General features: G+C 39.4%; 1 protein-coding gene across 1 annotated transcript in view; it reads left to right on the top strand.

Annotated features, from left to right (window-relative positions):
* Positions 1-27,198, top strand: part of LOC101903205 (alpha-2-macroglobulin receptor-associated protein) — a 148,554-nt gene that overhangs the window by 73,284 nt on the left and 48,072 nt on the right. The gene's annotated exons all lie outside the window — the stretch shown is intronic.

Here is a 27,198-nt window from a genome sequence, read left to right as displayed (position 1 = left end):
TGTAGCTGAAAGTCTTGGGCTTGAACTGCCAGCAGGAGCTGACAATCCTCAGGACTTACTATGCACATGCCACATTAAGGGCTACGATTCTCACCTAATCTTCACAATAATCCTATGGGGTAGCTGCCATTATTTTCCTCATTCAGCCGATGAGAAAATCGAGGTTCAGGGAGGTTTCAGAGACTTACCCAAGGTCATCCAGTAATAAGTACCAAACTTGGGAACTAAGATTTCAGTCTTCTATTTCTGAAGCCTGTGCCTATTATTACTTTTTAGCTACTTTCCACTAATTATGAGGACTATAACTGACGGGCAGTTTACAGGATACAATTATTATACACAAGTGGGCTTGGTGGTCTTTGCAAAAAACATATTAACATTAAAATTATATCAGCATCTGGTATACTTAAAAAATTTTTTTTGGTACATCTAAAAATAAAATTTATTTTTTTTAACCATTTGAAGAGTAGCATGTGGTGATACAGAAAGTTCTTAATTAGAAGGAAGGAAAAACCATCAATATTCTTAGCAACTCAAAGACCACTATAGTTAACACCTTAATGTATATTTCTTGCCATTTTTTTCTATGCATAATTTATATATTTGTGATCTTCTGTATACATAAATTTGAATCCTATATTTCTTCATCAGTATAATAATCACTTCCCCAGAAGTACTTCCTAACTTTTTGGTTGCCATAGGCCCCTAACTGCAGTCAGAGACATAGTAAGATCCTGATAACACATGCTGAATCATAAGATAAAATCTAGTCATTCATTATTTTTCAGTCTTTATTGAATTTGTTACATTATTCCTTCTCTTTTATGTTTGATTTTTTGGCCATGAGGCATGTGGGATCTTAGCTTCATGACCAGGAATCAAACCCACACCTCCTACATTGGTAGGCAAAGTCTTAACCACTGGACCCCTAAGGAAATCCCTAATCATTCATTATTAGTTTCATCAAATTATTGAACTGATAATACATATGCTTATTCAAAATTTCAAATGTAGAAAAAGATAAATAGTAAAAGTCTGCCTGTCATTCTTGACTTACAAGGATACCTTCTGATACAGAGTTTGAAAGTACAAGCTCCCAATTTTCTTACTACCCACTTCTTGGACATGTACATCTGGATAATTCAGTTCCTTAAATTCTGGACTCAAGAAATCAAAGTCCAAAGAGATATGTATCCTTTAGCAAAGGTCCATCTTCTGAGCGTCTGTCTTTTGTCCTGGAATTTTAGGTCTTCAGGTAAGTGACAGACCCTTCCAAAGAGCCATACCTGCAGAACTCAGTAAATAATCATAATCCCATACACACAATAATTCACATTTTAAAGAGATGCACATATAAGGGACAAGGAAAGAGTTTCACTCTCATAGAGTAAAACACAAGATTCCACTAGGAAACAAAAGGAGCCTTCAAATTTCTCTTTGCTACAGATCAGTGCGTGGCACTCAGTACAACCGATGTTGGTGTTTCCGTATTCATGCATCCACTGTACTGTTCAGGCAAAGCACCAGCACGGGGAAGGCAAGCCTGGAGATCTGAGATGAACGCTTCCTAGTGTAGAGATTCGCAAAGTCTGTTCTATAGGATAATAGGATCATGGGATGTTATCAGATGTTCCACAGAAAAGGGAGACTCCACAGATGAATAAGTATAGATATTTTTAAAAGAAGGAAATGAAAAAATAAATAAATAAATAAAAGAAGGAAATGAAGGGTGAAATTGACCAAATAATACTTTCTAAAGAGTAGGACCCCAGAGGGCACACTTTGGGAAAGGATGTGGCATTCTGGCAGCTTTGGCACTAAACAGGTATGTTTTGGGACTAGGTGACTAAATTATCACTGTTTGGCTCAGCTTACTTAGGTAACCATTTAATTATTATGAGAAAATATGTTTTTACAACCATTTTGCCAATAACTATTAGAAACAGATCTTGAAGACTTCTGTAACCTTGGTTTCAGACCTGTGTTCTTTTCAATATGGCTACACTGTTTGGAGTGGTGAGCATGGTGACAACACTCCTCTGGTATTCTTGCCTGGGAAATCCAATGGACAGAGGAGTCTGGCAGGCTACAGTCCACAGGGTTGCAAAGGGTCAGACACAACTGGGCAGGCACACACCACTGAAATACTATTACTAGGTAAAATGAGGCTCAAGTGTTTTCATTGGAAATATAAACTAGAAAACAAAAAACTTTTAATGAAGAATAATCCTAAAAATAAAAGGTAAGCTATAGCTTGCAAATACATATAACCAACACAATATTAATATCCAGAAAACAGACAATCATTGCAAATCCGTAAGAAGAAACAATTCATTGGAAAAATGAGCAAAGGACAGAAACAGCCAATTCACAAACCACAAACATATGCCAATAAACATATGAAAGGACTGCCTGCTTTATCAAGAAAATGCAAATTAAAACAAGATATCATTTCATGTCTACGAGACTGGCAAAAAAATTTCAAATCTTGCAACACGGGCATGTACAATTATTCTGGAGAATAATTTTGCAATAATTATTGACTAAAATGTGCTGACTCTAAAACACAGGACTTTGACATCTAGGTACATGTCACATTTCACATTTTAGGGGGCAGTGTTTTCCAACCCCGTTTCCATCATGGCAAGTTAGAGAATGATGATATTCATATAACACACTGCAGGTAATCTGATGGGGGGTTGCTCACAGCAGGAGGTGACCCTTCCAGGGGTCTGTGCTCCCCTTAGGTCCCACTTGGATTCCCTGAGGGCTCAGGGACCCCAGATCTCCTACTCAACTGTGAAGCACCGCTGCACCATTGGCTGGAAAGCTCTGCCCTAGAGTATACTCAAAGAGATATGCACAAAAATGTCTACCATAGAGTTTTTAATATACCCAAACCAAAACAAAACAAAGTGGCTACAACAGCTTAAAAGCTCATCAGTAGGGAAATGAACACATAAATTATGTTATACAAGGGAATACCTTATAGCAGGTAAAATTCACGAATTTGACTATAGGGATAAGTTGCAAAACTGTAATGTTGAGTAAGGAAAGCAAAATGCAAAAGGATCCACATACTATGTATCAAAATATATGCATGGAAAACTGTAAGACAGTCAAAACTGTACATACTCACATATTTGTTAGGTAAAGATATGAAAATATGCACAGTCAGGGTATTACCACCTCCAGGGTAGCAAATGCCCTTGGGAAGAAGAGATGGCAATGGGATTTGAAAGTGAGTGAAGGACTCAAAGGATATGTGTGTCATCCTCTACCTTAAGAAACAAAAGCAAATGAAGCAAATGTGGCTACAAGTTATATGCTTCCCTGGTAGCTCAGCTGGGAAAGAATCTGTCCGCAATGTAGGAGACCCTGGTTCGATTCCGGGTTGGAAAGATCCCCTGGAGAAGGACATGGCAACCCACTTCCTTCAGGATTCTTGCCTGGAGAATCCCCAGGACAGAAGAGCCTGGTGGGCTATCATCCATGGGGTTGCTAAGAGTCAACACGACTGGAGGACTAAGCACAGAGAGACTCAAAGGATATGTGTGCCATCCTCTATCTTAAGAAACAAAAGCAAATGAAGCAAATGTGGCTAAAAGTCATGTGTTAAATCTAAATAGTAAATACATAGCCTTCTAATAATCTTTCACTGTATTTTTTGTGCATTTGAAATGTCCCAAAATTTTTTTTTAAAAAGCTAGATCAATGGTTCCAAACCTGGAAGCATGTTAAAATTACTGAGGAGTTTAAAAAATTTCCCGTGCTAGGACTACATCACAGATCTACTAAGTCAGAAACTTAAGATGTGGAGACTGGGCATCAGTATTATTGAAAACTTCCCCAGTTATTCCAATGTGCAGCCCAGAGTTTAGAATCACTGAATTAGATGATCTCAAAAGTTTCTTTCAAATAATATTCTCTAAGTATTTTAATTGTACTGTTTTTTCATATGGTTTCAAGTGAAAACAACTGAGTGAAAAACCAGGCTCTGTTAACATTCACCGAGACTTTCCCTTCTATCATAACCAGTTATCTTTTATGGCTGCTTATGCCTCTTTTGTTTTCAAGAACCACATGTTACTCCTCTCCCATTTAGTCTGTTCATCTCTCCCCCTTTCTCCTACCACCTTTCTGAGGCCATCCCAACAGGCAATTGATCCAAGCACCACAAACTTAGGCTTTGAGTCATTCATATGCATTGCTTTTGAACATATTAAATAGATCCATATGCTTATCTACAGTAAGATAGAGGTTTTTCTTTCAGAAAATAGAATACAAAAAAATCATTCCAATGTGTACACTTAAAAAAATTTTAAATAGGCATCTAAAATGAAGCAGAAATTAAAAGTAACTTGGGCCAGAATTTTGAACATTAAAACATTACAGCAAATTGGTAAAACATACACCAAATATATATATCTACTTTATATCCAAAAAAGTTACTCTTTCCCTGCCACATACACAGAGAGAGCTCTCATAATGGCTCCACTTCAATCAGAGTTGGATCACGAGTAGAACAGTAACTAAAGTGGCCTTTTCCAACATTTCTACCCCTAAAGACTCTTTATTATCCTCTCCAACTTCAGAAATTCCTATGAAGTCATCATCAGCCAATCAGTTTCAAATGGTTTGAAATAACTCATGTAGTCAGCCACACTGAGCTGATACAGAATCAAAGAAATGTGACATTCTCCTTAGCCTGGGCAGTTGTGTCATGGTTAAATGTATGATTTCCATTAGATTTCCCAAAATGTGGAAAAATCGCTTTCAGACCCTCAACACTACCTCCAGGGATACTTATTTTAGATTAGAACCCTAACTAAAGGGTCATTGTCTTGAATAAGCCCTACCAAAATCTGATCTCAGGGACAGTAAGAAAGGGAATGCTGAAATAGAATATATGTCAACAGACCAGGAGAACTTCCAACACTACTTAAGTTTCACTGGAAAGCAGACTGATATCCCAAGGGGAGCGGGGCAGGGGCAAAGAAAGAAGTCATGTCATAGTTCCAAGATTAGACAGACCCAATTTGGAATTTAGGTTCTACAATTTTCAAAGGCATGACCTTGGGAAGGTTACTCCATCCCTCTAAACCTCAGTTTCCTCATGTATAAAGTATAGAAAATGAAAAGTTACTTCTATAACCAAAACCCAGATCTTGGTTTCTAATGGTGGTGGCTTTAGTTGCTAAGTTGTATCAATTTGTGACCCTTATCGACTGTAGCCCACCAGTCTTCTCTGTCCATGGGATTTTTCCAGGCAAGAATACTGGAGTGGGTTGCCATTTCCTTCTCCAAGGGATCTTCCTGACCCAGGGATAGAACCCAGGTCTCCTACATTGCAGGTGGATTCTTTACTGACTGAGCTACCAGGGAAGCCTGGTTTCTAGCACTATTCTCCAATAGGAGGAAACAGGACTCCTCAGAGAAATGGCTAATTTCAAGGGTGGGGCACGGACTATCGAATTATGAGCCTGGAGCACCTTGCAGTGTCAGAAAGTAAGAAAATGCTCCAAAAAAACCAAACAAGGTTGAGGGAATGCCAAAGGGATGTAAGAGCCGACTGAAAGAGTTCCCAATGGCCAAAACTGAGATCATTTAATCAACAGAATAAACAATGTGGTATTGGATTATAACCAAAAGTATAAAATAAATATCCTTGAGTCCATAGTGATATAAATAAATGATTGAATAAATAAATGGGAAAGAACAGGCAAATCACTCACATGGAAAAATTCCAAACAATTCATGTAGCTACTGCCCCCTCAGACATGGGCTATGCACAGAGATTTTCTTCTAGGATATACTATTGTGGCAAGAAGGTAGGGGGTGGGAGAAAACCACCTTTTTTCAGTGGAGAAAACCTGACAAACACTACTTCAGCCAGGAGTTCACGCAGTTTAACATTATCAGTGATAAATCATCTTGAGAGCAGGCACTTTTTTTTTTTCTCTCACATTGCACAGTTTGTGGAACTTCCCTGACAAGGGATTGACCCTGTGGCCACTGCAGTGGAAGCCCAGAGTCTCAACCACGAGACCAGCAGGCACTGTTGGTACAATGTGACAAGAATGGCATTTACCTCTATGGTCTTCCTCCCAAGGATCTATTACTCAATAAAATTATGAGAGAAATCAAAACTGAGGGACATTCTACCAAAGAAACTTGACAAGGGCGCTCCAAAATTGTCAGGGTGACCAAAAACAAGAAAAGTCTGAGAAACTGTTACAGCCAAGAGAACCTAAGAAGATAGAATGACTAAATGTGTTATGAGATTGTAGGACAGAAAAAGGACCTTAGGTAAAATCTAAGGAAATATAAATAAAGTATGGACTGTGGTTAATAATTATGTATCAATATCAGTTGATTAATTAGTAATTGTACCTTACTAATGTAAGGTAATATGGGAAACTAGGTGGAGGAGTGTTTAGGAAGCCTCTGTACCACCTTTCCAGCCCTTCTGTGGGTCTAAAACTATTCTAAGATCAAAGGGTGAGTGTGAGAAATAGTTGCCTCATGGGGTGGGGATGAGGGTTAAATTAAATAACACATTTAAAGCACTTAGCACAGTGCCTGGCACATAGTACAAGCTAATACCTGGGAATCATTGCTGTTTAGCAGTTTTAAGCAGAGTTATTTTGTGAACAGTCTTACCAATCCATTCCAGAAGCATAATACTCATATTACTTGGGGAACATTAAGAAAGAACTACCAAATTCCACCACCTTAAGTATTTGTTTGTGTTTATAAGCATCAATAATCCTGAGAATCTATGATTTTTATCTTTGCCGGGCAAGTCTATTTCATTCATTGCTTTAGTTTTCTAACATTATTCTGCAGGTCAGGACAGAGCTCTGAGTAATGAATTGGACAACGCTTCTGAATTATTAAACTTGCTCTACACAGAGCTGGGCAACGTTCCTTCTAATAAGTTTCCTCCAACTCTGCCTCTTTATCCAACGAATTTCACTTTAGTTATTTTATGAGAAACGTGCTGCATACACCTCCAGCATATTGGACCATCTCTGCACTGCTATAACCCTGCATATGACCTGAAGAGTGCATTTCACCATCTGGTGTTTGCTCCCCCTCAAAAAAAAATCTCTGGCTCCTACTTATACATGCATCCCTGCTACTTTGTCCATTAAGCCTCTGTGACCCTGCTTTCAACTCAAACTGGAAGTTGCAGTAACCTTCTCTGAGTGTTTGATTTAGATTTGCTTTTTAGCGCTGGAGCCCAGTGTCAAACTGAAGGTATCCACAGGCATTCTGCAAGATTTCTCCCAGGATGTCAACTCCCTCTGGGCTAAGGCCAGCTTCAGCTCCACCTGGTAACCTTTTCCACATTTAGCACCAAGCTGGGCACATCCAGTGCTCCAGTAAACATTTATTAAAGTGATACTAATTTGGATGCTATCCAAAAAGTAACTGAAGTACTCAAAGGTAGTGATTCTTCTCCCTTCACAGAGGTTCCAGAGAGGGCTTTCCTGAGTTGTCTAGGGACTATTCCAAAGAACCTATGATAAATTAAAAGGCTCCAGTGATTGCCTGCTTTTCCTAAGTAGTTTTTTTTTTTTTTTTCTCATAGTATAATTCTCCCTCTTCATTTATCAGAATCAGTGTTCTTTTCGTTTCTTATTAACATCAGTTACTGTATTCTTGGCTAACTAGTGTATATAGAAATGGTTAAACCCAATATGTTCCATTTTTTCAACACCAAGGAAGAGAGTTTTGATACTGAATTGCTGATTGCTAAATTATACAAACAGCAAAAATAAGACTCTTATCATCTATCCATCCATCCACTTTCAATAGCATTTACTGATTGATATATGCCAGGTGTTGTTCTGGGTACTGGAGATTTAGGGATGAATAAGAAAGTCCTTGCCTTCAAAGATCTCCCAATGCAATGGCGGGGGAACAGATTAATAAATACAAAGGCAACATGACAGGTGTCATCATAAGAATAACGTGGACACTGGTTGGTGGAACATACTTGTAATGATGATGCTTGGCCCCTAAAAAAACATTATTTCATGGATTTCTTCAAATAGCTCCCTTGTCTTGCTGAGGATGTAGAAGGCTGAGAATGAAACCTCGCCTCTGGCATTTCCTAGCTTTGACCATCAGCAAGTCATTGAACCATCCAGTCTTAGCTTCCTTCTCTGGACAACAGTATCATTACAATTAATGCCTAAAAGTATCTAAATTTACTGGGAAGATCAAATGAGAGATCTCTGCAAACTCTAAAGGGCTGTAAGAATGTGAATAACTATTACCGCATTTAATATAAGACAAAGGAGAACATTTTCACCTTACAACCTCCTCTAACGGCACTCGACCCCTTCAAGAATTGATAATTTTGTATGATCTATTTAATCAAGCTTTACTTTTCTGCTTTGACTAGCCTGATATTGGGTGGCTTCCTCAGATCTCTGCTGCCCAGGTTTCAACGCATTCTGTGAGAGAGTCACTGCCTGGCCAATTTTAGGCATCATTAGAGGCTCCACCGGAGAAGGCAATGGCACCCCACTCCAGTACTCTTGCCTGGAGAATCCCATGGACGGAGGAGCCCGGTGGGCTGCCATCTATGGGGTCACACAGAGTCGGACACGACTGAAGTGACTTAGCAGAGGCTCCACCCCTATGGCCACCCAGCCTCCTGGTTAGCACTTTGGAAGATCCGGTCGTCTTCCAGACCCCTGTTTTTCAGTCTAGTTAGAGATTAATTCATATTTTATAGCAAAAAAATAAAAATTAAAAAAATCAAGAGATGCTACATCTTCAAAAAGTAAGCTTGGATCTTGTTTGCAAAAGGTAGTAGCGATTGAGAAGGCTAGTGAAGGTGAGAGCTGGAAAGTGTGTCGGAATACCCTTTCCCAGTGGCTGGCATGGGCTTGGGCGTCCTGGAAGGATCCAAAGCAAACAGGCCGACAGGACATGGAGACGCATGCTTTTCTTGTGAGCCCAACAAATGTAAAGCTCCCTTAATCCACACCAAAATAAAACTGAAATGTAAGCCGACAGGAGCCCAGACCCAGCGTGACCTCTGCCACGGCGTCCCAGTATCCATCCTCCCACTTATTGAGGTCCCTGGCCGTGCAGAGATTTCACCTAAAAAAGTGCTCCCTTGTCCCGCCCTTCCCCGCTCCCCCCCCACCCCCCATATTCTTTTGACATTTTTTGCCACCCAAACAGCATCCCCAAATGCCTCCTTGGGTGACATCACAGATAGCCATGGGTTGCTTCTGGTATCCCATCTGTTTCGGCAGGCCTGGCCTCCGCGAGGGCGAGATGCGAAGGGAGTGTTGAGTGGAGGCTGGGTGGGGGCGGGGTGGGGATCGGGCCTTTGAAGCTGTTTTCTTCTATCGGGCGCTGCAGCTGTCGGCGTTGGCTGCGGAAGCCCGTGATTGTCCTTGCAGCTCCCGTTGCCGGCGGTGCACTGTGCTTTGGGATATTAATTGGGCTTTCATTATGCGAACGTACCCAGAGGCTTTTGCAGTTGATTCCTATATCTATATTGATTCATAAAAAAATGCCAATAAATAACAGCTCTCTCAAAGCAGCTTTGCGTGTTTTGGATAATGAGTTGGTTTATGTCCCTCTCTGCCCAGCCCCCCCCCCCATCCCCCTTTTTCTTTTTACCCATTACCGCATAATAGATCACAGAATCTTTAGGACAATGGACAAGCGCATTGGCTAAATCACCTTATTACAGTTCCATATAGTTGAAAAGAGGCTTAATGCTAAATTATCAGATCCCAGCTATTGTGGAAACCAAGGAAGAATAATGCTTCCAAATAACCTGGTGGTGCCTCTGTGCGCTCATTGTCCAGGGAGCTATTGGCACGCCTGCCACCGGAGCGCTCCATTGAGTCAGCAATCCCCTGAAATGAACAGGGGGGGCCCAAATTCAGGCTGGGAGTGAGTCTCTTTTACTTTTTGGTATATTCAAGGTTATAGGATATTTTAGTGCCTGAGCTTTTAAAAATGTATTACATTTGTGGGTAACTGTGGGCAAAATTGTTATTAGATTTGAAACGCCCCAAATTAGGCATGTCGCAGACGACTTCGGCACGCAGAATTACCGTATATTATCCCACATAAAGTGGAGATGAAAGCAGAAATTGCACATCCGTTTCATTTCACTGAAACTTTTCAAAGGAAGGAAGGATGTTCATTAAAAGTTAACAGTGACACAGCTGTGCAGAACTCTCAGAGAAAATGTCATTGTCACGGGAGCCTGACTGTGACCAAGTATCATTCTCCATAGCAGAATGTGAGGTTCCTGTGGTCTGTTGAGCTGTTGATGGCATTGACAAAGAAGAGCAGTGGCCCCAGGAGTGTGGGGATGCAGATGGGTTTTGGAAGACCATTGTTCTAGCTTGCGTGCCATAACTTTAACAGGAAGTAAATTTGATTTTGTTTCGGAAAACTAGGTAGAATCAGAGATCCTAAGGACACTCTTCCTCTTCATTTCTGGGAAGAGGGGTGGATAGCATTTCTTTATGATAAGCTATCTATGCCCCATTCTTTGTTTTTGTCTCTCTTTTTCTCCCTTCCTCTTTAAATAAAAGGACTACGGATATTAGATGGGCAACAGTGGAAATACTAAACAAACAAAAGAAACAAACAAAAAAACCCACTGCCTACTAAAACTGAAGCTTAATAAAATTGCTGTTGCCCTGCTCCACTGCATATTGTTTCTGTGGTATTATATTTGGTTGTCTCTCATACAATCTTTGAAAAAAACAAAAAAGAAACAGTGTAAACAACAGAGGCTTAGATAAATATGCAAAGATAACTGAATATTCCTGCTATTAGATAAATTCCTCTTGAAGAGCTTTATGATGATTCAGTGATGGCAATGGAAATTTGGGTAGTAAAAACAATAAGTGCTAATTTTGGAGAAAACAATTCATATTTCTCATTTCCAAGAGATTTAAAAATATCCAATGTGATATTTCTCTTTATAATTTGAAAAATGGGTTAGAGAAGGAACATTTTTTCTTTTTTTCAAGATTTGAGAAATTAATCACAAATCTCTATTTGACCCAAGACTAAGAAGAAACTCAGAACCAATTTAAGAAAACCATGAAATTCCTCTTCTAAGACCATATGAAGTAATGATTATACCTTAGAACCGATATTCTGTTTCAGTTTAATCAGGAAATAACAAGATAGCCAGCAAAATTATGCAAAACCTTTATCCAACTGAGGTGTTCTGCTGAAGTTGCTATACAAATGCACCTCTATTAATTAAGGTATATTAGTAAGGATGAAAATAAGATTCCATTCAGAAGGGCACAAAGAAGATGTAATGGGCACTCACTGCCTCTCAGGGCACGCAAGATAAAACAGACAAATGGCAGATATTCAAGGGATGATGCCTTTCTGTCATTCTTACAGTTTTCTCATGTTGCTCAAATCATTCATCACTAGTATATTTTTTTGTAATGGCCTTCATTTATTTAGTACTCACTATGTCCCAGGTTCCATGCAATATACTTATTTGATATAACATGAATGTTTCTCCCGCTATTATTAGAAACATCAAACATCAGTGGCTCCTTATTTATTCTTGATAAGGACTTTGGAGTGGGGTATAATAGCAGAGGTATGAAAAGGACAAAGGTATTTATTCACATTTTGTAAAACCATCTCCAGTTTTCAGCTTAATTTCTTCTTAACTAAACGCACAATTCAAGGCTTGTGGTAAGGGGATAAACTTCAGAATATCTGTGCTATTTCTTCTCCGTGAAATATTTAGTTTATCTCCCGGCCTTTTCTATTCTTTGCCTATACCATTTCCACACAATCCTGTGCCAGCTCTGTGAAAGCCTGGAAAACCAGCCCTGCAACTGGAGGAACACTTGCCAGAGTGGCCATATTTTCTGAACCTCAAATTGAGACATGTCGCCTAAAAAACAGGGGCATGTGAAAGAGAAACTGACTAAACTTTGTGAAATTTAGACCCTCCCAGAAAAACCTAGGCATGGAGTTGAGTTTCTTTTAGGAATTCCTGGGTTACAATTCAGGACCGCACGCCAGACAACCCAAAAGTCAGTAGAAACTGGAATTCTTGCCACATCCTGAGTGAATCTCTGACTAGATTCTTGTAGGCTCTGCTTCTTTCAGTTGGGCCATTTGAGAACATTTGCTCCAGGTCACCCTCTCCTGAGTGACTATATCAACTTCACAGGCATGAACAAACAGAGGGTCCCACAGTTTAAGGGCTGCTGATATATCCTTACAGAGCAAAGCAAGCTGTGAGAAATGAGACAGAACAGGAGTTCCTGTACATGCAAAGTCTCTGCTCCACTCAGAATCGAGCTCTTAGATCGGAATCAACTCAACAGTAACATTCTAGAAAAGTCATTCAGCCAATGTGTTTGAGAGGTGGGGATTTGATAATTTAGCCACTTGCCACATGTGGCTACTGAGGACTTGAAATGAGGTTGGTGTGAATTCAGATGTGCACGAAGTGAAAATACCTGTAGGATTTCAAAGATTTAGGACACAGGGAAAAAAATGTAAAATATTTCATGTATAATATTTAAATATTGATTACATGTTGAAATAATATTTTGGAAATACATTACTGGAACTGATTTCATCTATTTCTTTTTTCTTTTTTAAAAGGGGCTATTAGAAAAAAAAAATTAATGATGTGTGGCTTATGCGTAAATTCACATTTAAGGCTTGTATTATACATTTCCACTGAATGGCATTGGTCCAGATAGTTGAACGGAGAAATAGAACACAATTTCATAGGCCAACACAACACATTTTTAGAAATTACCTTTGCTTTGCTCTTAAGTTTGCAGTTGACAATAATATGAAACTGCTGCACACACAATGAGAAAATATTTTACAGGCACACTTTTGTATGGATACATTTTTGACTAGCACTGAGTCACTTTTTTCAATTAAAAAATAGGCAAAGGATTTTTAGACAATTAAAATATCAGCTTGAAATACGGGCTTACAGATACATACTCTTTAGTTTTTAACTTTTACTTAGTGTTCTCAGAATCATAAAAAATGATTTTTTTCTTCCAGCCCTCAAAAGATTAGTAAAATAAGTTTACTTGGATTAGATTTTTAAATTCTTTAAATGCAGAAGTTATGTTCAAGTAAAAAAAAAGTCAGTGTTACACATTTGGGGAATCCAGTCCCTACTCTGCAAAGAAATAAAATATTCAGCTGGAGATGTTTAAAGGTTGCATATATATTCTAGGTTTTATTGTTAGTCGTAATTCAAGAAAGTTCTTGCCTTTTTAAATTAAGCAACTCGGTAAATAAATATTTAACATTTAATTTAAGCAACAGAGTATTGCCCAAATGTACTCTGTGACCAGCCAGCACGCAGGCTTTAGATTCTTTCACCCGCGTGTTGAAATCGTCTTATATGACAATTTTACCTTGGTGTGTATAACAGCTAATCGGCTATAACAAACAAGTACTAGATCAAAGGCAAGAACACACATTTTTCTTCACTAGCAAGTCCTAGGATTTAAAATTTCAGTATCACCTCCGAGGCATGCTTTCATAATAAATAGTATCACGCAAATAGCAGAATGGATTATAAACAGTAGCTTTATATTTTGTTTACTTAAAATCATTTCAATTTATACTTATAATAAATACTTAATCTTTAGACATAAAATACTTTCACACAAGGACAGGATTCTTGCTTGATAAGTGGACAGGGATGCTATTATTTCTTACTCAGAAAACTTAAAAATATGTGCATTCAGAAATGTTTTGCCATAGTACCTGCAAACCTACGTTTCTTCATGCTAAAAGAGGTCAGTCCAAGGCTGATACCAAAGGGATGGTTTTGCAGGAAAAAAGCTCCATTTTTTTTTACTTTGGAATTTTTTGTTGTTGTTTTGGCCCAACTTTGGATTGTTGGGGCATCAGGTGAGAATCTGTAAAATCACCCATCCTTTACATGCTGGGTGATACAGAGCACAGCTGTAACTTAACTTAAGCCATCGGCGAAGAATAAAAGCACGAGAAAGCAAACAAACCAAAACCTAAAGAAAACAACATGCTTATCGCATAATAACTATTGAATAATGCAAATATTAACAGAGCAAACCAAGCAGGGGGCCTCCATCTCAGGAAGAAGAAAAGCCAGCAAGGAGAAGGCAGTGATTGGGAAATCAGATCAGCTCTTCCTCCTCAGTAGAAAAAGTGGATCAGGACTGACATCTGCTGGCCTCCCTAATGGGATGTACCCATTGAAACAGGGTCTTGGAGAACAAAACATTCTGGTGGGGTGATATTGCATCACTGGGGTAGGGAGGAGGCAATGGCTTGGCAAAGCCTTTCTATTGAGCCACCTGCAGAGTGGCCAATCAGCGGTCTTTCCTCAGTCAGGACTAGCCTCGGTTTTTTCCTCTCTGGTATTTCACCTTCATTTGGATCCATGAATGTCTTTTTATATCGCCCCAAGAGGAGACAAAACAGTTTACACAAGTTTCAAGAAGTAGTGGTCAATTAGATAGTCAACAGAGATGACAATTTTGAGTCTTTCTCCAAAGGCTCATTGGAAGTTAAATTATTTTAAAAGGCTAAATGTTTACCCATGGCATGGTAAGATTGGTGGCTTTTAGCAGTACTAAGCTAGTGTATCACCCTCTCAAGGCTTCATCAAGTCGTCCCAACTCTGACCTTTGTCATCCCCTCTTCCACTCTCATCATTACTCCCCTGGAATCTACCTGACTGGGAGATTTTGTCCTCATGAGGCCTTGCTTCCAGTCTCTGGAGTCTTAGATTTCTAAGCACCGTGTTATCTATCACTGGGAAATGCAAGTTTCCATTGGCTTGGAAGGCATGAGAAGCCTGGGACAGGGTCTATCTTACTCAAGTCATCTTCTGTGTACCTAGCATTGTTCCTACTACATCGTAGTCACTCAACAAATATTGATTGCCTTACTATAAAAGTTGAGTATTCTATGTGCCCTCTTGTTGCTTTTAGGAATGCAATTTCTTTTTGATGGATCTGAACAGAACTAAATAGTCAAATCTTTAATTAGATATGGGGCTTCCCTGGTGTCTCTGATGATAAAGAATCTGCCTGTAAGGCAGGAGACCCGGTTTCATCCCTGGGTTGGGAAGACCTCCGGGAGAAGGGAATGGCTACCCACTCCAGTATTCTTGCCTAGTTTTGATTGGAAATAAGCCACGATGCTGAGCACTCTGAGTCTTTCACCAGTGCTCACTTCCTTATTATTTCAGGCTCATCTCTTACCGGAGGCACAGTCCTACTGCTTTTAATAGTAAAGTTAGCTCATGGGTTATAGAAATTCTTGCCCGGAAAAATCCTTAACATGCTTTAACTCAATGATAAAAATGGGACTGCTGGGTCCAAAATCTTTCCTCCTCTACTCTTCTGTGACATCTAAAGTGTGTTGAAAGTGTATGTGACCGCTAGCATATACATGTGTGTGCCTTCTGGTGTATGTCTGCATAAGTCTCTGGACATAAACAGCTTACTTTAAATTTTTTTATAAAGCATATAGAAAAAAATGAAACCTGGAAAACTTTCCCAGAGACAGAAGGAGGCTAAAGACTGAAACCTTGACTACCAGGGAGTTTCAGAGGCATAGTAATGACACACCATTTTTAAAAACACTAGCAAAAACCATTTAGCCTAGGACAAAGCTGAATCAAATTACCACCTAAAAGTGCATTTTGGAAGATGGAGGCAAAATAGTGCATGCAAAGCATTAGCTTTCAGATGAAAATTATTAGCTTATGCCAAATGTACACAAATCCCATTTTCTCTTTTCACTTTCAGTTTCTGTACTTTGTTCCCAGTTAATGCAAAAGAAGAACAAAATAGTTTCACTCTTCTTAAATATAGTTGGAGTAAAAGTTTCTCTTTTTTTTAAGATAAAAACTCCAAGTGGGTAATTCCGAGTGTTTATTCCAGTGGTTAACACTGTTATGGATTTCATAATTTATATAAATATATACATATCTATCTAAAATCCTCTAAACCCCAGTCTTATTCTCAGATTTAAAATAATAGATCTTAAAGAAAATAAAGGGCTTATATTATTGGGTCATATCATCTCAATATTTATAACTCCAATTTCAACAGTTTTATTGAAAATATGTTAATTTATATTTTGAAAAAAATCAAAGGGGGAAATAAAAATCATCTTGCTCAAAACCTTTGCAAAGCATTTTGCTTTTTATATACCATGGTAACCTAATAAAGACACTGTCACTTGGCAGATGGCGTGGCATGTTAGCCTCAAAATAAAATACTAGATGCCAAAATTATTAACTCCAGCATGTTCAGAAATTTTTAAAAAATAAAAAATTAATTTTTAAAAACATTTTTCTCTTTCCTCATGTCATCCTGGAACAAAAAGTACTCAGCTTGTTAAAAAAACCAAAACTCTCAGTACCTATTCAAAGGCTAGTTGCAAATATGCAAATACCAAGAAGCATTTGAAATATGGAACCTGGAAAAGATCACCTGAGCTAGCATTCTCAGTCCTATTTGAGACAATTTTGTCCAACACAGAGACTCTCCACTTTCACATTGTTTGAGCAGAACATCTCTTTTGGCTTGTTCTCACAGCTTTATCCCTGCCCGCCTCCCAATATATTGTCAGTGGGATAAAGACTTCCCTCAGCTCTGTACTCCTGAAATCTAAGCCTCTTGGCTATGAAATGCTGTAGTATGGGTATGGTTGGCTCTCCAGGCCATGATGAGCCCTGCTCAAAGTAAAGTCTTGTTTCTTTAGGAAATAATAGGGTTTTAGAGGAGGCTTCAGCACATTCACACTAGGTGGCAATGTGCCTATATCCCTGTTTTAGGGAGTAAAAGAAGATGTGTGGTACCATTTGCACTAAAATTTCTCATGCAGTCATGGAGGCTAACCTTGTTATATTGTAATTTTTTAGAATCGTCATTCAAAATTTAAATGATGTGAGTTCTTTCCACTCTCTTCCTTTTTTTCTCATCTTTCTAACAATCTCATTCAGTCCATCACTTTTTAACCTTGTCTGCATCAGTACAAGGGCTTCCCTTGTGTCTCAGATGGTAAAGAGCCTGCCTGCAATGTGGGAGACCTGGGTTTGATCCCTGGGTTGGGAAGATCCCCTGGAGGAGGGCGTGGCAACCCACTCCAGTATTCTGGAAAAATCCCATGGCGGGTCACAGTCCATGTGGTAGCAGAGTTGAACACAACTAAGTGACTAAGCACCACACATCAGGACAAAAGAAAGTGAGAGAGAACTGCATGTCAGCTTTCCTTGCTAAGTAATACAGAAACAAAGAAGACTGTTTTATCTGGAGAGGGAAGGATTACATGTTTTTGCCCCATGTTGGCTGACTGTTTTTCAAAATATTGTCATGTAATTTCAGTGCCACCCAAAATGTCTACAAATGCAAACCTTTTTCTGCCCAAGAGATGGCATAACTCAGGTTCCCAGAAAGGGATTCTATGCTCCCGTGAGATAGACTCCCGGGAGATAGAGATTCCCTTGAGATAGACTCAAAGCCACTATCCTACTAAGCAGAAACCTCAAGGAGAACTTTCCAAATAAATGTGCCAATGATATGAATCTCCTCGGATATATATTTTTTTAATTTCCAGATTTAAAATCCAGTATGTCCTTTCCAAAATAGGAAACTTAGAAAATCTTAAAAATAATCTGGCAATATTTACTGGTCTTTCCTTCCACCACTGGCATTCACTTTCCTTTCTATCGTGTAAATAGATGAAAGCCTCTATCAGAAATCAGGCAGACACTTGTGAACTGTGAGTTTGCTATGTAATACTGAAGCTCTATTACTCTTTTTGATGTCTTTATACGTTTCACCAGTCCCTACTGGCCATCGGAAGAGCCAGGAACAGATGCACTTACAATAAGCACACTTACTGGGCCAGGGATTCTTTTAGTCAGCAAACATTTGTTGAGTGACTACCAAGTACCAGACATTATTCTAGGCATCGGGATATAGTGGTGAACAAGAAAGGTCCAGATGAAGGCAACCTCAAAATTCTCGATGGCTAGGAATAAAGATGATATATGTATCATATATATTTATGGCCTACTTTATTCTGTATGTATGCATTTGTGTGTATATACATACATATATCAATATATGTGTATATACTTGTGTATATATACATACCTACAGAATAAAGTAAGTCATTTCCTAAATTTTAAAATACTCTCTCCTGCCAGCTTGCCATTTTTGGCTGAAATTTCCATCATGGAATTGATTTCTTTGATCGAATTGATTCTCTGTATTTAAAGAATATCTCATCCTAGGAGCTATAATTGGGGGCAGGATCTGTTGTTCACTCTATGATGTAAAAATGGAGAGTTGTTTTCCTTGTCTTTTTTTTTTTGTAATAAGAGAGTTGCTACATGATCTAAGCTCAACCTCTAAGCTAACCTCTGATGTGTTTGCTCTGGCTTTGATTTGGGAGCTAGTGAGTTAAATTAACTAGGACCACACAGAACCCATTCTGGGTGTGGAAGGTGTAAAAAGAGCAGCAACATTATCCTTTTACGGGCATCCATGTACTAATGACAGCTCCCTACTTTGATGCTGGAGGCATCGGTGGTAAAGCTTCAATGTCCAGCTTTAGCAGCAATAGCTAAGGCACCCTCGCTTGTCTTCTGTTTGCCATGATTTTGGCAGTGGTTCTAGTGTACAGGAGAGACTCCTTGCAGTATTTTATCCATTTACCCATTCCTCCTCAGCATACAGCTGGACTCCATCTTTCAGTCTCCTTTCTGAGCTAGGTGTAACCTTATTACTAAGTTTTGGCTCATAGTTAAAGTGAAAGTTGCTCAGTCATGTCCAACTCTTTGCGACAGCATGGACTGTCCAGGCCAGAATACTGGAGTGGGTATCTGCTCCCTTTCTGCAGGGGATTTTCCCAATCCAGGGATCAAATAAAAGGTTGCTGTCAAAAGAAAGATGCTACTTCCGAGGTGAATCCATGAAACCTCCCACCAGATCCTTTATAATCTCTCTGCTTCCATCTGTTAACTGACTGACAATGCCCGGAATAACCTCGGCATAACCAGAATAACCAGATTATCACATGTTGAATATGGCACAGCCTCCATCAGCCTGGGTCCCCAGATGACTGCAGGGAGTAGATTTTAGCAAATATGAAGCTTCTATTATATTATGCCATTCTGATAGTAGGATTTATCTTTATAGCAACTAAATTTTCCTAACTAATGTACACATTTGTACCAGAGTGTAGTGTTTCCATAACAAAAATCTAAATTCATGATTTGGGGTAAGCAATGAGGATGTGAGTGGCAAGGAAACTCACTTTGGAGGCTGGAAAGATAAAGATCTATGTTATACAGTAGAAAAAGCTTTGATAAAACTGTTTCTTGATATAAGTCAGAAGACAAGTCATGTGTATGCTGATTCTTTAGCTCTAGGGGAAAGGGTTGGAAAGCAGAATGTTAGTAGCAATTTGCAAAAGAGTGGATGAACTCAGGCAAGAATTGGCTTGTTTTCAAACGAAAATGAAACTGAATGTCAGAAACTAGAGGTGTTGAAAAGTTGGAAAAATTGACTGCTTCCAAAATTCAAACAGTAAGAAATCAGACTGAATAAGACTCAGCCCTGCAGCTAAGATCCAATCAAGGGTGTGGTCTTCCTATCTAAGCTTGATGGCCTCAGGCGGTAGATGGAAAGAGTCATAGGCACTGGGAAGCAAAACCATAAATCAGGCTTGAGAATTATGACCAGGAAAGAACTTTGGGTACAGTTACTCACACATGAAACTGATTGGAAGCAAACAGATTAGAAGTCTACTAGGTTTTTGATGGAATTATACTGCCAAAGAAACCATGAACTTGGACTAAAATAAGCCTTTGAGTATCAAAATAAATTTTGCACCTCTAAATTTATTAGCAATGTATGAGCTTTGAAAGCTACGCAGCCTCCAAGGAGGATATACTTTCTTCCAAATTCATCAGAAGTGGCCAAAGAGGGAGAGAACAGAGAAGAAACTTACCGATGGTGGAGCAAGGAGTCATGAAGAACAATGGATGAGAGCGTTTCTCTCAGGAAGCAGATCTAGAGTTTATTCTAGAAGCTTTCCTTACTCATTCCTAGGGGTAGGGTTTTCAGGAAGTCTGCCCATTAGCATTCAACATCTTTATGTACCAGTGATCACTGACTATCTTCTCTTTTCCACAAGGGTGGGTTTGCTACAATTATTTTTGTTCTTGTTCTATCATTGTATATCAGATGCTTTGGTAGGAGGCAGTAGGTAATTTGTTCTTCTAGGAAGAGGAAGCTGAACCATGATGAGCCATGAGCCTGAACCTGATGGAAAATACTAAGCATCCTTAGAGAATCTGAGCTTTGAGCAAATTCAGTGACAGTTCATGGCAAATAGATGGGGAAACAATGGAGACAGTGACAAACTTTATTTTTTTTGGGCTCCAAAATCACTATGGACAGTAATCAAGCCATGAAATTAAAAGATACTTGCTCCTTGGAAGAAAAGCTATGGCAAACCTAGACAGTGTATTAAAAAGCAGAGACATCATTTTTCTGACAAAGGTCTGTATAGTTAAAGCTATGGTTTTTCCAGTGGTCAGGTATGGATGTGAGAGTTGGACCATAAAGAAGGCTGAGTACCAAAGAACTGATGCTTTTGAACTGTGGTGTTGGAGAAGACTCTTGAAAGTCCCTTGGATTGCAAGGAGATCCGATCAGTCTATCCTAAAGAAAATCAGTCCTCAATATTCATCGGAAGGACTAATACTGAAACTGAAGCTCCAATACTTTGGCCACCTGATGTGAAGAGCCAACTCTTTGGAAAAAACCCTCATGCTGGGAAAGATTGAGAGCAGGAGGAGAAGGAGGCAACAGAGGATGAGATGGTTGGTTGGATGACATCACTGACTCAATGGACATGAGTTTGAGCAAACGCCAAGAGATCGTGAAGGACAGGGAAGCCTGGTGTGCTGCATTCCAGGGGGTCACAAAGAGTTGGACACAGCTGAGCAACTGAACAAAAACAACAGCGACAGTATTTGAAGTTACCTTTCTCAGGGAGGAGAGGATTGTATTCTCTTTGTGGGAAGAAGCATGGCATATATATTTGGTGATAAGAAGATGGGCTGGAACAGAGATCGACTAGCTGTTCCTCTTTCTCCCTGGGCCCCAGCTGGACTATATTCCCTGACCTCTCTTACTGTTAAGGGGGCTTCCCAGGTGGCTCAGTGGTAAAGAATCCACTTGCCAATGCAGAAGTCACAGGAGATGCCAGTTGGATCCCAGGATCAGGAAGATACCCTGAAGGAGGAAATGGCAACGCACTCTAATATTCATGCCTGGAGAATCCCATGAACAAAGAAGCCTGGCGGGCTACAGTTCATGGGGTTGCAGAATCAGACACAACTAAGCTCACACACACTTACAGTTAAGTTTGGTCATGTGACTGAGTTCTGACCACTAATATGAGAGCAAAAGTGATGGATGCTGCTTCCAGTCTTGGCCTATAAAAACTTCACACATGGATCTCCATTCCTTCTTTTCTCCCATTTGCTGGCAAAATGTTGAAGCTCAAGGTGATCTTGAGAGTCAGGTGTGGAAATTATTAGGGCTCTCATCAACTCAAATTCCTTAGTGATCACATGGAGCGAGGCCTCATCTTCTTTCCTTCAAACATCAACTGAAATTTGCATGAGAAATATAGCATCTTGTCTTAAACCATTGAAATTTTACAGTTTATCTATTAATAATGATAGTCTGTCAGTATTGTAACTGATATACCAGTTGCTGCCTTATCGTTTTTCCTGCACATTTTCTAAGCCTGGTGTGGTCTTGGCCATCCTGTGAGCCTCTGAATATCCTTCCAATTTATTTTTTATTTGTCACTCAGAATTGATTTTTCTTGTTTGCAACTAAAATCTTTGATTGGTAGATTAGTGAAAAGTTAAATAGTGGCCTTTGCAAAATGGCTGACACCTAACCATTTGACAAATGTTAAATTTCCCTTTGGTTTAACTGGAAAGATCAGTTTAAAGCTTCTATTTTGTGAGTCAATATTAGAACCTATAACAGAGTCAGATAACATCTCAATGAAATAAAATTGTCTCTGATCCACTGACCAGCTGTTTAGCAATGCTTTGAGGAAAATGTTATATGTTATTGGTAAATTGTGATGAGATGGGGAGAGGAAGTCTCCAGTGTTGCTGGGTTGGGGAAGACCTGATGACTATTTAATCAGGAGCATGCCCCTGCTCAACTCAGGGGCTGAACTCAGGTTGGAAAGAACATGAAAAGGAATCAGACGAAAAGCAACTTTGTCCACTTAGTTTTTCCCAAGAGGATCATTAATTATAAATAACATATAAAATCCAGATAGTGCATAATAAAAATTCAGAGCCTTCTCAAGATGGGAAGTGACAAGTGTTACCTGAAAATGAAACTTGATACCCAGAAACCACACTAGGATGTAGAACATTTACAAAGGAAAAGAAAAAGCCCTCAGTTCCTATGGTGTAAGTTTGTCTGCACAGGAAAATTTTAATAAGAAAAATACGCCTGAAGGTAGGTAGAATTATACATTTATGGTTATATTTCAGACCATATGGTTTAGTTAGTTTCACTCCTGGTTGCAAGGAATAGCCAATTACATTAGTTCAAGTAATTAAGGCTTATTATAAATATTCACATGATAATTAGGGATATGGAATTTTCCAGAAATCCAAGAATAAGAGCCACAGAAGCTAAATTTCATAGATCTAGAACTATGAGATCATTCAGAATCTTAGTTTATCTCTAAAGACCTCTGAAACCTGATTCTGTATATCTTTCTAATTCTAAACCATGAACATATTTCAGCTACTTTGATTTATTCCATATTTCTTTGTCCTCTCCCTAGGGTATAGTTTTCTTCTTCAGGGCTCAATATCATGGCTTGAGTTCCAGCCATCACATCCAAGATTCAGAGATCAGGATAGAAGAGGAAATAAAAAAGAAAAAGGCAAAAAGAATGTTCCAACCGTCATTGTAAATTCCTGGAAGCTACTATATAATACTTTTGTTTATATTGTCTTCATCAGAATTTATTTATGGGAGGTTGACAAGTCTAATATTAATATTAGATGATCATGAATCCAACAAAAATCAGATTTTTTATTCATGTAGAAAAAGAACATAATTGATTTTAAGAGGTGAGGAAACAAATGAGAATCGAAGAGGGAATAACAGCCCTTAGAATTGTAGTTTATTTTATTTAACAAACACTGAAGTAGTACGAAGAGTTGACTCATTGGAAAAGACTCTAATGCTGGGAGGGATTGGGGGCAGGAGGAGAAGGGGACGACAGAAGATGAGATGGCTGGATGGCATCACCGACTCGATGGACGTGAGTTTGAGTGAACTCTGGGAGTTGGTGATGGACAGGGAGGCCTGGCGTGCTGCGATTCATGGGGTCGCAGAGTCGGACACAATTGAGTGACAACTGAACTGAACTGAAGTAGTACTTATTAGGTTTCAGGCACTCTTCCAAAATGCTTTACAAATATCAACTCTTTCAATCCTCGTGGCAACCCTAATGAAGTAGATGCTGTATTATCTCTGCTTTACAGATGATGAGCCTAAGACACAAAGAAGTTAAATAACATGCCCAAGTCACCTGTTAGATAGCAAAACCTGGCTTTAAACCAAGTCAGTCTGACTCAAGTACTTCCACAAACTTGGGATTAATAGAAGGATGCTACTAGCAATATGCTGGTAAATATTTAACAACTAGCTCTCTGATGGGGAAAAATCCCTGATTTATAGTGTTGGCTGTTATCCATGGTGCAAATACTCTCATCGTAGATAAACAACCTCAAGAACATAGATAATAGCAAAATGTAGCCAAATAATTAGGAAGTGGTGAGCTTTGGTATTTATTAATGTTTTCTTTTTAATGTAATTGATTTAATTGTAAGCTTTATCACTTAGTTTTTTAACACTGGCTATGTTTAATCATAGGTTCACAAATTTTGTGAAAAATCTAACAATTGGCTCTTATGAGCAAGTGCAAGTCACCTTCAGCACAGTTTTGCACTGAAGATTGTAGTGATAGAAAGTCAGGAGTCAGAGAAAACAAAGAGGATAACAAAGAGAAAAAAAAAAGAGAGGGTGTGGATATTCATGAGTCCTCAGGTAGATGCTGCTCTTGCCCTACTAGAGGCATACATCCATCCCGATGCGGCCATTTGGACGCAGAGCAGCTTCCACTTTCTTGAATGCAAGATCTCTTCTCTGCTCTGCGGCCTCAAATACTTAGTTCATCCTGATTCAGACTTAGAGCACAGATGCACACAGAAAATTACAAATCTAAAGTCGAGTCTCATTAATTTTCTTATCTTTTCTGTTGGTATAGGGAGTATCAATTTTAAAGATAACCCAGTCTTTGGGACTAGTCTTTTGTTAGAGTTCTGTTATCTTGGACACCTTGCAAATGTCAGCAGTTTTTCCCAGACCTCTGATCCTGAAAAAATGTTGATTAGTGATAAGTAAAAAGTAATGTACTATGATTCTTGGAGATGTCTGTTTCCATTTTGACAGTTTATAAAAATGAGCAAAAATTTTAAGATGCTATTCATTTAGAAATGTAAACATCCCCGACCTTCTATTACTTATCACAAAGTCACTGTTAAATGAAGACAAAAATAGGTTTTAGTGAACACATATTACTGGATATTAGCAATTTTCAAAGATAGTTATGAGTACTGGTTCTTAGACTCTCTTGGTCTCAACAATATCCATATTTATGATCTACCTGTTGCTGTTGTCAAGTCACTAAGTCATGTCCAACTCTTTGTGACCCCATGGACTGCAAGATGCTAGGCTTCCCTGCCCTTCACTATCCTCCAGAGCTTGCTCAAATTCATGTCCATTGAGTTGGTGATGCTATCCAACAATTTAATCCTCTGTCACCTCCTTCTCCTCCTGCCTTCAATCTTTCCTTGCATCAGGGTCTTTACCAATGAGTCAGTTCTTCACATCAGGGAGCCAAAGTATTGGAGCTTCAACTTTAGCATCAGTCCTTCCAATGAATATTCAGGGTTGATTTCCTTTAGGATTGACTGGTTTGATCTCCTTGTAGTCCAAGGGTCTCTCAAGAGTCTTCTCCAACACCACAGTTCAAAAGCATCAATTCTTTGGTGCTCAGCCTTCTTTATGGTCCAACTCTCACATCGTACAGGACTACTGGGAAAATCATAGCTTTGACTACCGGGACCTTTGTCAGCAAAGTGATGCCTCTGCTTTTTAATACTCTGTCTGGGTTTCTAATAGCCTTCTTTCCAAGGAATGATAGAAGGATTAGTTCAGTTCAGTTGCTCAGTCGTGTCCGACTCTTTGCAACCCCATGGACTGCAGCAGGCCAGGCTTCCCTGTCCATCACCAACTCCCAGAGCTTGCTCAAACTCTTGTTCATTGAGTCAGTGATGCCATCCAACCATCTCATCCTCTGTCATCCCCTTCTCCTCCTGCCCTCAATCCTTCCCGGTATCAGGGTCTTTTCCAATGAGTCAATTCTTTGCATGAGGGGGAGTTTCAGCTTCAGCATCAGTCCTTCCAATGAATATTGAGGACTGATTTCCTTTAGGATTGACTAGTTTGATCTCCTTGCAATCCAAGGGACTCTCAAGAGTCTTCTCCAACACTACAGTTCAAAAACATCAATTCATCGGTGCTCAGTTTTCTTTATAGTCCAACTCTCACTTCCATACATGACCACTGGAAAAACCATAGCTTTGACTAGATGTACTTTTGTACTGGGTCTCAAATTTTATCCCTCCTTGTGATCTTGGTTTCTGTTGGTGGCCTTTCCCAAAGCTCCTAGACTGCTGTGGTGGTCAGCCTCCATAATGTCCCCCCAAAAACCCCTCCTGGTACTTATGGTTTGTATAATTCCCTCTTACATTGTGTCAGAGTTGATCTGTGACCAGTAGAATATAGCAGAAGTGATGGTAAGACATTTTCTGCTGTTAGGTTATAAAAATACTCTAGCTCCTGGTTCTCCCTCAGATCACTGATTCTGGGGGAGGATGGCAGCCTGAGGAAGAGGCCCACATGTGAGGAATTGATGCCAACAGCCCTGTGAGTAAGCTTTCTTGGGAGAGGATCCTTCAGCCCCAGTCAAGCCCTCAGATGAGTTCTGCACTGGCTGACATCTTAACAGCAATCTCATTACCATGTCTGAGCCTAAATTACCCAGCTAAGCCACTCCTTCATTTTTTTACTCTCAGAATCTATATGAAATAATAAATATTTGCTATTTTAAGTTGTCAAGTTTGGGGTGATTTGTTATGTAGCAGTAAATAAGTAATGTAGGGGCTTAGGTTATCTTTCCCTGCATGTGTGTGTGTGTGTGTGTGTGTGTGTTAGTCACTTAGTCATGTCTGACTCTTTGCGATGCTATGGCTGTAGCCCACCAGCCCCCTCTGTCCATGGGATTCTCTAGGCAAGAATACTGGAGTGGGTTGCCATTCCTTTTTCCAAGGGATCCTCTCGACCCAGGGATCAAGCCTGGTCTCCTGCACTTAAGGAAGATTCTTTATGGTCTCAGCCACCAGAGAAGCCCATCTTTCCTTATGGTCCCAGATAATTTATTACCAAGATTGCAATCACTCATTCATGGGTCTGACTCCTCCCTGAACCTTTTCTGCTTTGAGGAAAGGAATTTGGTTGACTAATGAATCTCTATACCTGGAATAGTGCTTCACACAGTAGGTCTCAATAAATGTCATGGAAGAAATGAACAATATGAAATGAGATAATGGACATGGTTTCAGACCACACCAGGATTACTGCTAGCTAAAGAGTGAGTCAGCACAGGGCAAGTTGGGTTATTCTCTTGAAGTGTGCGAAATTCACGCTGAACATTCATTTCCTTTCTTCTGTTTTCACTGGCCTCCCTACCATCCTCCCATACAACTCACAAGTCAAGTTCTATCTTTTGTCACCAGTCAGAGATCTTGGAGTGGTAATCTGGGGTCTAAGGAAGGAGCAGGATTCAGGAAAAAATTACTGCCATAGTGGGTTTCTCCCAACTCTAAGTGAGAAGGAAGAGTGTCTGCAATTCTCCAGACTTGGTAGACTCTACCTGGAGGCGACTGCTCAGGATATGGGATATAGCATGAAACTAGACCCA

This window comes from Bos taurus, chromosome 8 (assembly GCF_002263795.3).
Source record: "Bos taurus isolate L1 Dominette 01449 registration number 42190680 breed Hereford chromosome 8, ARS-UCD2.0, whole genome shotgun sequence".
In the NCBI taxonomy this organism is placed as follows: Eukaryota; Metazoa; Chordata; class Mammalia; order Artiodactyla; family Bovidae; genus Bos; species Bos taurus.
The sequence above is the reverse complement of the archived record's forward strand: the minus strand, read 5'-3'. Positions and strand labels throughout refer to the sequence as shown.